Genomic DNA, 12,614 nt, shown 5'->3' on the forward strand with positions numbered 1-12,614 from the left:
TTGTGTCAGGGGCTGTATCTCACTGTACAGTAAGTAGCTAGAACAGTAAGATGTGGTTCTGCTTTCAGCTTTGGAGCTTGTGTGTGTGTCTAGACTGCAGAAATCTCCTGCTCTTCAATGGTTCATAAAAACAATGCAAAGTTTGTCATCTCCCTCAGTATGATATTGTTTTTGCAAAAGCATACATTACAGTTAAAAATAAGCAGAGATTAAAATGAATATATTATGCTTTTAAATGAGTAACTTTGAGCATATTTTCATTGGTGCTATTTTCAAGCCTCAGCGAAAGCTGCATCTCCTAATAAGTTCATATAGAGGCTAATCTGGTCTTTGCTACTACATCTTCCTGGCTTCTCTTTTTATTGTGGCTTGTCATAGGTAAGATAACATAGCATGTTAAAGAATGACTTTCAAGCACTATCTTCTTTTGTATTAACAGAACCTTTCACAAAGGCCCAGTTGTTTTGTAGAGGTGTAACTTACTGGCATGTGTCACAGAATATTTGTTCAGGAAATTATTTTGTAGCAAAGCTTTGGGGATTGTCCCTCTTTTGGGAGAGAGAAAGCTTCAATCTGCTTCTTTGTTGAACCTTCTAGCCTGGTGATTTGAGTGGGGAAAAATATTTCCAGGTAGAAAAATTCTACTTTGAAATGAAATACACACCTACCTAACCACATTGATTACTGGAATTTGGATTTAGCAGAGGTCAGGTTTCACAATGCTGATCTTGCAATGGATTGTTTAAAGATTCTCTTCTAACCACCAGATGGGAACTAAGAGAATTTACATCATGAGACTTGGTCAGGTTACTTTAAGAGCAGCTGTGATTTAGTTTCTGTTGTCTTTATCACTTCAGATTTTAGGGTGAGGGGTCTTCCTGTAAAGATCAGATTTGCTGACGTACACCAGACAGTCCTGGGCTGAAGTACCATCTTTCTGCTGCAGATGTCTCAGCTGGCAATATTTTTTAAGGCAATGACTCTGTTGTTTGGGATATGTATGATGTAAGCTTTGTTTACTGTCCTGTGTTGCAGCAGAGTGGGATTTGGGGTCTGTGGGTACTGAAGTCCATCTCTGTTATACTGAATAGCCCAGACCTGGAACCACAGCTCAGATGTGGCAAACCTTTATGGAGATATTCATAACAAAGTAGATATCTGAGATTAAAAATAAGAAGTTGTTGAAGAAAAATTCTGTCTACCACATAAGTTTAAAAGTTTTGTATTTAGGTACCAGAATTATGTGTTCTGTTAGCTTTCAGAGTACAGTATATTTGGAACAGTCTCCAAAACTGATGATAAATACTCAGTTAAATGACTTGGATGAATAGTTTTTGTTTCCACATTTAGGCCAGATTTATTATTCTTTTCATGCATTAATTTACTCACTGACTGCATTAATACTTTGTCCAGCACACCAAATACACTTACAAAATACCATAGTGACTGACTTGATTAGTAAAATGTTTGAAACATTTTTTTTCCCACTAAAGGTAAATAGGCAAACAAACCCATTCTTTTTCAGAAAGCATACATGACTTTTGACATTTCTTGATCAACAATGCACTCTTGCATTGATCACATCATGCAGCTTTTTGAACAGGTTCATTTGACCTAGAGTCTATAAGCATTAGGTAGGATTCTGGCTGCTGTTCTCTGAAGGCTCCCAGCAGGTGCTAAGTGTAGTTGTAAATGCAGACACACGTTTGCCAAACACTTGTCTGTGGCTATTTATTAATTTCACAAAAATTTTGGTTTGTTTATGGAGCTCAAATACTACCCACAGGACTTGGCTTTAACTGGAGACCTAGATTCTGACTTCCTTTTCCTTGTTCGTTTGTAGTCCCATTGGACCATTTATCTAGTTTGTTAGTTAGTTATTCTGCAGCATTTCTGTATGTGGAGCTGAGGTGATAGTTTAGGCAGCTCTCTTAAAAGCCAAGTATGAAGATCACCAAGTACATTTATTAAGAACCTCCTTGGCATTCTGTCCTCCAGCATACTGGCTCTGCTGTGTGTGTGTGTGTTACACACTTTCATAGATGTGCTTTATACTAAGTTTAATGCATAATCTAAAAAAAAAAAAAAAAAAACACAAACCAAAAACCTCAATTCCATTGTTCATTTTTCATATTTAAGAAAATGCTGAATATAAAATCAATATTGTTAAATGGAAAATTTAATTACAGATTTCTAAGAATACTTATAGGATGAAGAAAAGTTAGAAACTAGTATTTCTTTACTAGATTTTCATTGTCTTGAACTGTCCGAGCAGAATTTTACACAATACTTCTGCTAGGAAGTATTTGATGATGAAGCCATTCTGCCAAATCTGAGTTCATTCAAATTTATTGCAACAAGTTTTCTATAAAATCTCTTCTTGTTCAAGTAATAGTTCATTCATTAAACTGGAGTAATAATTATATAACAAAATGAAAAGCCGTTGTCTTTCCATTTTGGAGCCTTGTATGTTTGCATGTTAAGTGTCTTTTCAATTCTTTCTAAAATATTAATAGTATTCATGGTGCATGTTTGCACAATTTTAAATATATAACTATATCTCTTAAAAGATTTCATTTACTGTCACAAGGAGCACTTTTTATTCCTTATTCCTTTACTATTACTCTAAATAGTAGTAATTTTGGGCATAAGTTAGCATATCCAGTTTAGATCTATCTCACTGTAGCTCCAAACAGATGTTACAGAAGTCCTGATTTACACTGTTAAAAGAAGGAAAAAAGTAGCTCTATGCCTTTCAATGAAGGTCCTGACTGATGAACAGACCTCTCAGTAGAGCTGTGTTTCATATTTTCATAATGAAATAGCCTGCTTGTTTTTGGTTTGTTGTTTTTAAAATCTGACCTCCTAGATAGTGACACTCACATTTTGTATAAACCAGAGCTTTTTGTAATTTGGCCCTTCCTCCTCTGAACTGCTACTTGAAGGAGAATGTGTAAAAAAAAAAAAGCGAGAAAACGTGATACACATGGCTTCTACTTGAATGAATACACATGTCAGAATAAATACAGAGTGTGAGAGGTGGTGTTGAAAAGGTAGGTGCTGATAAGGAAAACACTCAAATTATTTTGAGTGCTAATTTGATAATTAAAATGCTTTTTAAAGAACATCACTTGACTCTGATGTTTTTGTGATTCAGTGTAAAAATTGCTATCCCATTTTTTGGTCCTCACTGCATATAAATCTAATAAAATTTTCAGACACTATCACTTTCTTCTGCATTTGTCCTCATGTCTCCCCATCTCATCCCTATCGTCCTCTTTTTATTATTATTTGTAAACATCCTTTGTTAATGTGCAGAATGCGTAAGCAACTATTTCAGGTGCATCAATGGACTTCAATCCCACTCTGCATTACCTATCAGATGCAGCACGTAGCAATTACCTGTCATTCTTTCTCACCCTGAGAGCCAAAATTTATCTGTCAAGGACATGTTTGTGTTCCAGCAGCCAAGGATGTGAGTAATCCAAGGCTAGGTTGACAAGATACTATGTATGGCAGGATGGAGCAGAGTTAACTGGGCAAGCAATTGGATGATTTTAATAGTTACAGAGTAAAAAAAAAAAAACCCAAACAAGAGAACAACAACAAACAAACAAACAAAAACTCAAAGAAAAAACCACCAAAAATACCCCCCAAAAGAACTAACAAAACAAACCCCAATGCAACAAAACAAATAAATGAAAAACCCATCACAGAAATACCATCCCAAAAACCCCACAGGAAATATTACAAAGTAGCCAAATTTTTTTGTTTATTTAATTTGGTTTGGTATATTTTTGGTCTGGTAGAAGTATTTTTCTCCAAGCCTGTTATTTAAACTGGGTGGGTTTGTTTGTTTATTTGGTTTGACTTTTTTTTTTTCCTGGAACTGCTTGGAGCATTATCTTTCAACAAACAGTGGGCATTTTTTGCAAATGTTTTCTAAAGGTCAGTTTTTTTTAATCAACTCACTTTTTCTGTAATAATTGTATGACATTTTTTGCCCTATTTGTGATCAAAGAGCATGAATACTTCCAATAGAAGTATTTGCAGGGGGTTGCTAAACCAGAATTATCATTCCCTTCTCATTACCTAGTGGTCATACAATCCTTATTCTGGTACACACCTAGGGGTGCTAATTCAGGTAAAAATAGCAAGGTGCTAGGTTTAAATTTTGTCTTGAGTGGAAGGCCTCACAACTATTTCTAAATGTGTCTTCTGTCCAGTCAAGGCATGAACACAGTTCATGTTCACGTACCTATTGACAGATGATGATTTTACTAACAGCTGAGATTTAATAAATCTAACTTGATATAATCTCACTTATTTGATAAAGAGCAGCTGGAGCTGGTTACCATGCACCCTACCTCAGTTGTTTCTGATAGTGCAGGTTCTACCAGCCAAAACACAAGTGGATCTACCTAAAATGGTTTGAATGCAGTGTTTAGGTGTATCAGACATCTTTTTCTACCAGCTTTTCTTTAGGTTCTCTTTAGACAAATATCATGGTAGAGACGTCGTTTATTATAATTTCAAAACATACTTTGTGGTGTTTGGGATCATTCTTAGACTCTCTGCCTCTTTGTGCCTTTATGCCTTGTGCAAAAGTGATTAAGGAAGTAGAGGTATTTTGCCATCTAAAATTTTAGAAGATACAAGTGCTGGAGGTTACGTTTTTGTGTGCTATGAGGCTTACCTGATCATCTTGTTTTCAGATTTTAATTTTGAAGAAAAATGGTCTGATACTACTGATTTCCACAGTTAAACTAGCCATTTTAGGAGTCCTTCTTCTGAAGTCTGTGATAGGATATCTCCCCCTCCCCAGTAAAAAAAAACAACAGTGTTTGTTTTGGAAAATGTTGCCTTCATACCTCTTTAGTGCTAATCTCCTCAGACAGACATTGTCTTTATTGCAAATAAACATAACTTGGGTCAAATAAGTTTAGTTTTCAAGGGATATGTGGATATATTTTTTTTAAAGTAGACTTCATAAGGCATAAATGTGATGTTTTAAATAGCTTGTCAGGAAAAAGAAGTGATTTTTAGTGCGGATCTATGAAATAGATGATTTTAGTAGCATCAATACCCCAGAAGGAAAACATTTGAAAAGGCAAAGAGCACCATAACACCAAGATGAATGTTGTGAGTAGGATAGAAGGCAAAATATATACAAGTAAATAGAGAAACAGTTACTGTCAAAAAAAAAAGAAAGTATTAGTAATCAAAATTATTGTTCTATTTTCTAGTTTATTTGCAAATCCCTAATAAGACACTGAGGGATTTTTTTAATATTAAATGTTTTTTTCTCTTTAACAAGTTTCAAAATGTTTTTAAATTTTTGGTTTTTTATTCTCAAAATAATTAGGAATATAAATGAAATAGGTAATATGTATTTTCTTTATTGTGCAAAATTCTGTTGCTCTATTACTGAAGCAAAACACAGCCCCAGAAGTGAAAAATACTTCTAAGTAATCATTTGACATACCACTTTATAATTCTTTATGAGAGTATATCCCATGTATGTTGGCTAAAATTGTAAAAATTCTGAAGCGCTCTGTGAAACCAACTGTTATTACCAACTGATTTGGTAATCATTTGCAAAGGTTTTGTAATTGGATAACCTTATTCATCCCTCTTTGAGGCATTAAACTATGTTTTATGGAGAGTATTGTGAAAGGAGCTCTGCTCTGGTACTATAACCTGGCTTTAATTTCATTAAAAATCTTATGTATCATGTTTGCCAACCCCACAAGTGAAAGAAATTTTAGAGTATGCTCAGTACATTGCCACATATATAAAAAATTACAGAAATATCTGGCAAACTCTGGTTTACAGAGCAGGTAAAATTCAGAAGAGTCCACATGGATGGAAAATGAATTTAACTTTCTGTCATTTCATCAGGGGCTGGATCAGACTGTGGCTGTGAAGCACACTGGATATGATTGATAGAATTAGAAAATCTAACTGAGCAGGTAGGTTTGATCAGCACTCATGAGAGCTTTGAAGTTTCATGGAATGTCTAAACAGAGTCTTAGAACAATTAAGTCATGATTTCTACTGTACCCTGATGTCAGGGAGTGAAGTGTCATTCAGTGGCTAGGATGTTGAGTAATAGACAAGATCCTGCTTCAGTCATTAAACCTAAGTGCCAAGTGTGTGACAGTGCAGAATCTCTGACTGAGATTAGATGAGAATGTGATTACCTGTGTGATTCCATCAAGAGCTGCTGAGCTTTTTGTCTTGGACAAATTGAAGTTTATAAGTACTTTTGGCGGGTTGACCTTGGCTGGATTCCAAGTGCCCTCCAAATCACACTATTACTCCCCAGGTGGGCAGTGAAGAGAAAAATAAGATAAAAAACAACTTGTGGGTTGAGATAAAACAGTTTGCTAAAGCAAAAGTGAAATTTTGCATGTGCACAACAAAAGAAAAAGTTTGTTCTCTACTTCCCATCAGCAAGTGATGTTCAGGCCACTTTTAATGTAGCAGTTGCTCTGGAAAGAAAATACTGTAAATTACAAATGCCCCCCCTTCCTCCTCCTTTCTTTAGCTTTTATATCTGATCAGATGTCATGTGGTATGGAATATCCCTTTGGTTATTTTGAGTCAGCTGGCCTGGTTGTGTGCCATCCCAGGATCTTGCCCACCCCAGCCCCTTGATGTAGGGAATGCTGAGAGACAGCAGTACCCAAAGCTCTGGTGTGTTATCAACACCTTTCCAGCTACCAATGCAGAGCACAGCACTGGGATGGCCGCTGTGGGAAAATGAGCTCTGGCTCAGCTAGACTTGATACAGTACTGAAATTATTGTTGTTCTCTGCCAAAACTCCTTTGCCTTTAAACAAAACAAAACAAAAGATTAAATAAAAAAGACAAACTTGGTTTGTCTCATTTTCCCCATATGTGCTGCCCACAAAAAGATCTGTTTCCAGCTTTTGGAGAGTTGTCCATCTGCCCAACATAAAAGTCAAGATACTGTTTCCTTTTTTCATTTATCCCAACCCAGCCAACCGTGGTTAGTGGGTTAATTTACTAACCACGGCTTTCTGGGAGTCATGTTTCCCTCCACAGGTCCTTAGCATCATTTTCACTTTCCTGTTTCTAAGGAAGTAACGAGTCACTGTCTCAGGACCTAACTCATGTTTTTACAAGAGACTGGCTTGTGATCACAAATTGCCATAATGTCAGATAATAATTCCAGGGATTATCATTGGCATAAATAGGAGCATTCTTAGTTTGGATTAAGGATTTGATGGGGGAAGAGGGATTGAGGCTATAGATCTTCTTGAATATGGAAGCAGTATATTTATTTTCAATAACAGTGGTAGACAGTAATTACAGCCTTTGCTCATTCTCCTGTCTCAGGGGAACTGAACTGCTGATGGCTTAGGGGAGGCTGAGCTGCCACTGGCTGCTGCTATTTAACACTTAGGGTCCATTGAAACAGTCTGTGAACTACTTCTCCTTCCTTTTTGTTGTTTCTTTCATTTTCCTGATGAATATGTTCCTGAAATGGCCTTTAAAGCAAGTTCAGATATCTGTGCAAATAATATCTTCTAAACACTTGAAGGAGACCGGCAAACATAAATCATTAGTTCAAGAGAGCCTGTCTCCGACAAATTTTCCCCCCTTCCATGACTGGATGCACTGGATTAAAGAGCCTTTAATATGTACTTATAAATTATGATTTTTATTAATATTCCCATGCAGCTATAATGTTTCTTCTCTATTGTTCTCAGTCTTCCTAATGCCAAAGAATGAAAATTTAACCAGTGTTGATTTTTACTATCAAGAACAAGAGAGTTCCTATTATGTGCATATGTCAGTAAATGTGTCTGAGAAAAGGAAGTGGTATTTCTGTGAGCATCCAAATGCATGAGCATCTTGGTTTTGTATATTACTGTCAGAGAATTGTTTAAAGTTAGTGCAATGGGATGTTGGCATAATCGTCCAGTCTTTACACACTTTGTATGCCCCTCGGGCTCTGATTAGACATTACATAATGATTTTCAATTTTTAATTGTTCATTTCCTGTTATTTTTTCTCTTTAAAATCAGATGATCCACTGTTCTTTCCAAGTTCTACTGTTGCCATTTTCCCAGGACAGGCAGGCTTCCTACTTACAAGACTCCTCCTTTCCTTTCCTATTCCTGTGCTTGACAGTTACCCCTCAGCACCCACTTTAGAACAGGCACCAAGTCAAAGGAATAAAAGAGGATATGGCAGATCAGCTCATCTTAAAGATCTTCTGTATTACACTCTATCCAAGTGTGTTCACAAAGTCTTCTTAAAAATCTTTTTTCATTCTTGTACATGATTTCTCTTCCTGTGTGGCTGTTATAAAGAGCAATAATGTATATATGTACATATATATCTTTATATTATATATATTTACCCATATAATGGGTAAATAGAATGAAAGAAAAAAGAACAGTCTAATTGCATACTATAATTCTTTTAAATCAGGGTGAAAACAGCCCTTTAAAATGTCTTTAGTATTATTGGCTAAGTGTGATTTTATTCCACTATTTAGAAGGTTGATGGATTTACAGGACCCAAAGAAATAAGAGCTTTGTAGAATAGTCCAAAAGAGAATGTAGTGGTACAATAGAAGGATTAATTGTGAAAGTAATCATGTTAGTTTTCTAATTATTCAAATCTTAATTACAACTGTGCTGACCCAATTAGTTCAAAACACAAGGCTAATGTTAGGGTTGGGTGGATACTCAACATCTGTGCATAAGTAAGAGGCATCTGTTGCCAAGTGGTGGAGCGATAGAAAGCATCAACTCACCAGCTGTGAAGTCAACAAAGCTCTTAAAAAGTAAATGTGAGCCAACACAATGATTTAGCACCCTTGGGAGCATGTAAATCTTATCACACATGTATACTTCAGCTAGTTGTTGTCACCTAGTGGGACTGAAATCTAGAGCAACTATGCATTTTTAAGTCTTTATCTGCTTTTTAAACAATGCTCATGCCTGACAGGGATCTGCAATCTGACAGTGACATTTTTGCCTGACAGTGCTGCAGTGGTGTTTTGTTGTTTTGCTTTTTCTTTTCTTCCTTGAACAATCTAGAGAACAAAATATTGTCAAGGTGTTCAGAATATGCATTGCCTGAACATTTTCCAGCATTTTACAATATTAGATACAGACAAAAGAATGGAAAAAAGTGAAACATTAAGAGGAATATCTTGTTAAAAAAGTGTTGTGTTTTCTTTCCTGGTACCAGTTTTGTAGGAAGATGTTAAATATCCATTGTACCTTGTACTTTGTTTATTGCTATCAATTCCAGAAAGACAGGATTTTTATGATTCTGACTATTGATACTGATCTTAGTAATTTCTAGTATTGCCTACAGAGACTAGGGATATTAATAGTGTTGCTAACTTTACAATGGTATGTTTAATATTTATGCATTATTAACATTTAATGGTACCGTGTAAACTTTACTGAAAGATAATCAATTGGCAGCAAGAACAAGAGAAGAAAGTGAGCATTAAAACCTAAGATGGAATTATATTGAACACTAATGCATTCACTTATGACCTACTTCTGAATGTTATAGATCCTTTGTCAGTGACTTCATTTGCATTACTTTCAAGTTTTTATTTATTCACATATCACAAAATACAGATGGAGGAATGTTTAGATTCATTGTAGTCTGATAATGTTGCTAATTTACATGATATTCATAGAGGTTGTTATTCTACTGCAGTGCCGTAGAAAATAATCTCAACTTTCAAGATTGCCCTCACAAGAATTTTCAATTACATTAAAATAAAATTAAACTGAGTTATAGAGGTCTAGCAGGTTTCTTCATTTGCAAATTGTGAGGAGAGAAAAGTTTTTATTTCCTTCCTGTTTGAGCCAATATCTTTTAAGGTATGGTTTGTGCTTTAATACAGAGACTTTTGCTTTAAAAAAAAAAGAAATAAAAGCCTATGCCTGTATGGCAATGCTTGATCTATTCTATTAAAGCAGCAATCTGGCTGGACCACAAAAGCCAAGTAACTCAAACTGCTTGTATAAAAATATCTATAAATAAACACAACTACTTCTGAAGAGATGTAATGAAGTGTAAACTTTATTGGTTGTAAACTGAGGACTTAGATGAGTTGGAAGGCATTTTTTAAACTCACAATTCATTTAGGTGTTTTGACATCTGCATAGTCACAAAACAAATTCAGCAGTTTTTCACATTATACTGAAATCTGTGTATAATTGTGTGCGCAGTGATGTAATGAAACAGAAAGTAGTACTACATTACATTTAGCTCAGGTTAGCTGACAAATTTTGCTTGTGATTATGAGACTTCATCAGAAGCTCCTGGAAGCTCTAATGCTGCCACCTCCACCAAGGAGCCACATGTGCCACGTGTCTAACCATAGTATTGCTGTAAATGGGAAGGAGGAGCATAGTGAGACACACAACCATTGATTGCATGTGCTCAGGTGCTTTGGATTTCAGCTTCCTGTTGCATTTGTGGCTATATTTCACCTGCAAAATGTTCTTTCCTTTTAAATCATATTGACAATGTGAATAGCATGTGTATACTTTAACTAAACAACTTACCAATTCAAGTGGGCTGCCTCAGCTGTAAGGCATGAACTCAGAAGTGATAAAGCATGGCACTGCTTCTGTGAAATGGAATAAGAAATCATCTTGACAGAGCTTAGATCTTGGTCTGAGCTGTTGAATGAGTTTGGTTGTGGGATTTATTATTTCCCTCCCCCCGCTGGCCCCTTTCCTTTCAAGGTCAATGTTCCTTATTTTTTGTGGAGCACATCTTACATGACAGTACCAAAAGAAATGCAGCCTGGCTGGGTTAGTGCTTTTGGGGTCAAAGTGGATTCCTGAATGCAAGGAAACAGCACCTGAGAGGTAGTGTTCACAGACACCCCATGAAGACAAACAGTGACAGTACATCAGATGGTCAGACTAAGTATTTTTACTAGGGGCATGTTATGAAGGATTTTGAAAGTAAATATTTTAGTCTATAAGTAAAGGAACTACTCTCTCTTTTGTTTAACTTAACTGCAAGGAATTAAAAGAGAGTGGAAGTGCTGTGATCATAGAATATTCTCTTTTTTCTGAAAACCAATTCATGTTTATTGGGCCCACGGACATCTTTAAAATAGCAAATTTAGGAAATAAAAATTAGAAATAATACCTTTTTCTTTTTGTTCATTTCCTATCCTATCATTTACTATTGCAGGAAACACTGTAAAAGTGAGCAGCAATGATTCTTTTGAAAATTACTTTTGCCTATGATAAGAACGTAATATTAAAATGTCTAATCTGTGATATTGCAGATGATTGTAGAGTGTGTGTAAAACTGGTTCATCTTTTTTGAAGCTCTTTTGGGTCCTGAAAGAAGTAAATCTATGCTCCTTTAATCACAGAGGGAGATAATGCTTCCTTTGTCTCTTCCATTCTACATGATGAAACAATGGTAAAGCATCAGTATCATGTAAATGAGACTAGAATAACTTTATCTAACCCTTGACACAGTACAACTGTTTGTGACATATACATTTACATAAATACCACACTTGTGGGTAAAAATTGTGACAAGTTAAGAGTTGTCTCAAAATCAAACTCCTATATTCAATGGATGTCAACTCTTAGATTTTCCTTTGTGATAAAATACTGAATTTTACCTAAAACTAATGCGGTACAATAGAGTAGACAGAGAATTTAGTCTGACAGGATCATTTCCGTAAGATGGTATTTCTTGAAATAATTTCTGCCAAAGCCAAAGGATCCCTCTATCATAAATTTATTCTATTATATTCAAATTGTCATTTTTTGTAAGGCTTTCTTTCTGAAGACCATTTGGGTTACGTTAGCAGTTGAAGTTTGAAGTTTGAAAATGCACCTTGAAACTTCATGCAGCATACAAACTCCTATCAATATATCATATGTCAAACATACCAACTAAATCAAGTAACTTCAGTCAGGTTATTCCATAATGTTATAAGTTTCCATAAGAACAGCCAATGTCTGTATCTGTCTGGTAGAATCACATCAGCATTTTCTGCTGCTTCAAATTGAATTGTTATGGTAAAGTAAGTGAAAGAAATTATAAAATGTCATATGCTTGGGTGTCTAGACATGCTGTTTAAAAGCATCAATAAAAGCTTTTCACACTGAGGTCAATGACACGTGCTGGGATGATTCCTTAAATAAGTTTCATCAAGTGTACTAACTTAAGAGTAGCTATTTGTTTTAAATTATACCATAAAAAAAGATTATCAGATTTTGATTCAGTGTAACTTTTGTAATATTGATTTCAATGATGCTGGATGAAGATCTGATAGGTATTAGGATGAAGATCTTAAAGGTATTAGGAGGTTGTGTACTTTCTTTGTTTATGACAATTGTCTTGTGCTGTTTTGTAGCTGAGTTTTTCCACTGAAAATCTTGAGACACGAGCATACTAGTACAGGAAGAGTACGGTGATAAAGACAGCTTGAAGCTTTTAGTGTAAAAGAAAATTTTCTTGGGAAGAAAAAATATTCTGACCATGGCAGGGACACGTGCTTCTATTGAAAATGGTGTTGACTATTTTGTGTCAATTAACTTCAACTTCTACAGTGTGCAATCACT

The 12,614-nt window shown here is 35.4% G+C and overlaps 1 protein-coding gene across 8 annotated transcripts in view; it reads left to right on the forward strand.

The window, feature by feature from the left end:
* The window catches only part of CDH12 (cadherin 12), a 536,918-nt gene that overhangs the window by 310,853 nt on the left and 213,451 nt on the right, over positions 1-12,614 (forward strand). Inside the window, exon 3 of one of the 8 annotated variants that reach the window (XM_074545283.1) lies at positions 5,902-5,972. The exons of the other annotated variants lie outside the window; for them this stretch is intronic. The gene's annotated coding sequence lies outside the window, so the exon portion shown is untranslated. The remainder of the gene's footprint in view (positions 1-5,901; positions 5,973-12,614) is intronic. 8 annotated transcript variants of the gene reach the window in all.

Source organism: Zonotrichia albicollis, chromosome 1 (assembly GCF_047830755.1).
Source record: "Zonotrichia albicollis isolate bZonAlb1 chromosome 1, bZonAlb1.hap1, whole genome shotgun sequence".
Lineage (NCBI taxonomy): Eukaryota > Metazoa > Chordata > Aves > Passeriformes > Passerellidae > Zonotrichia > Zonotrichia albicollis.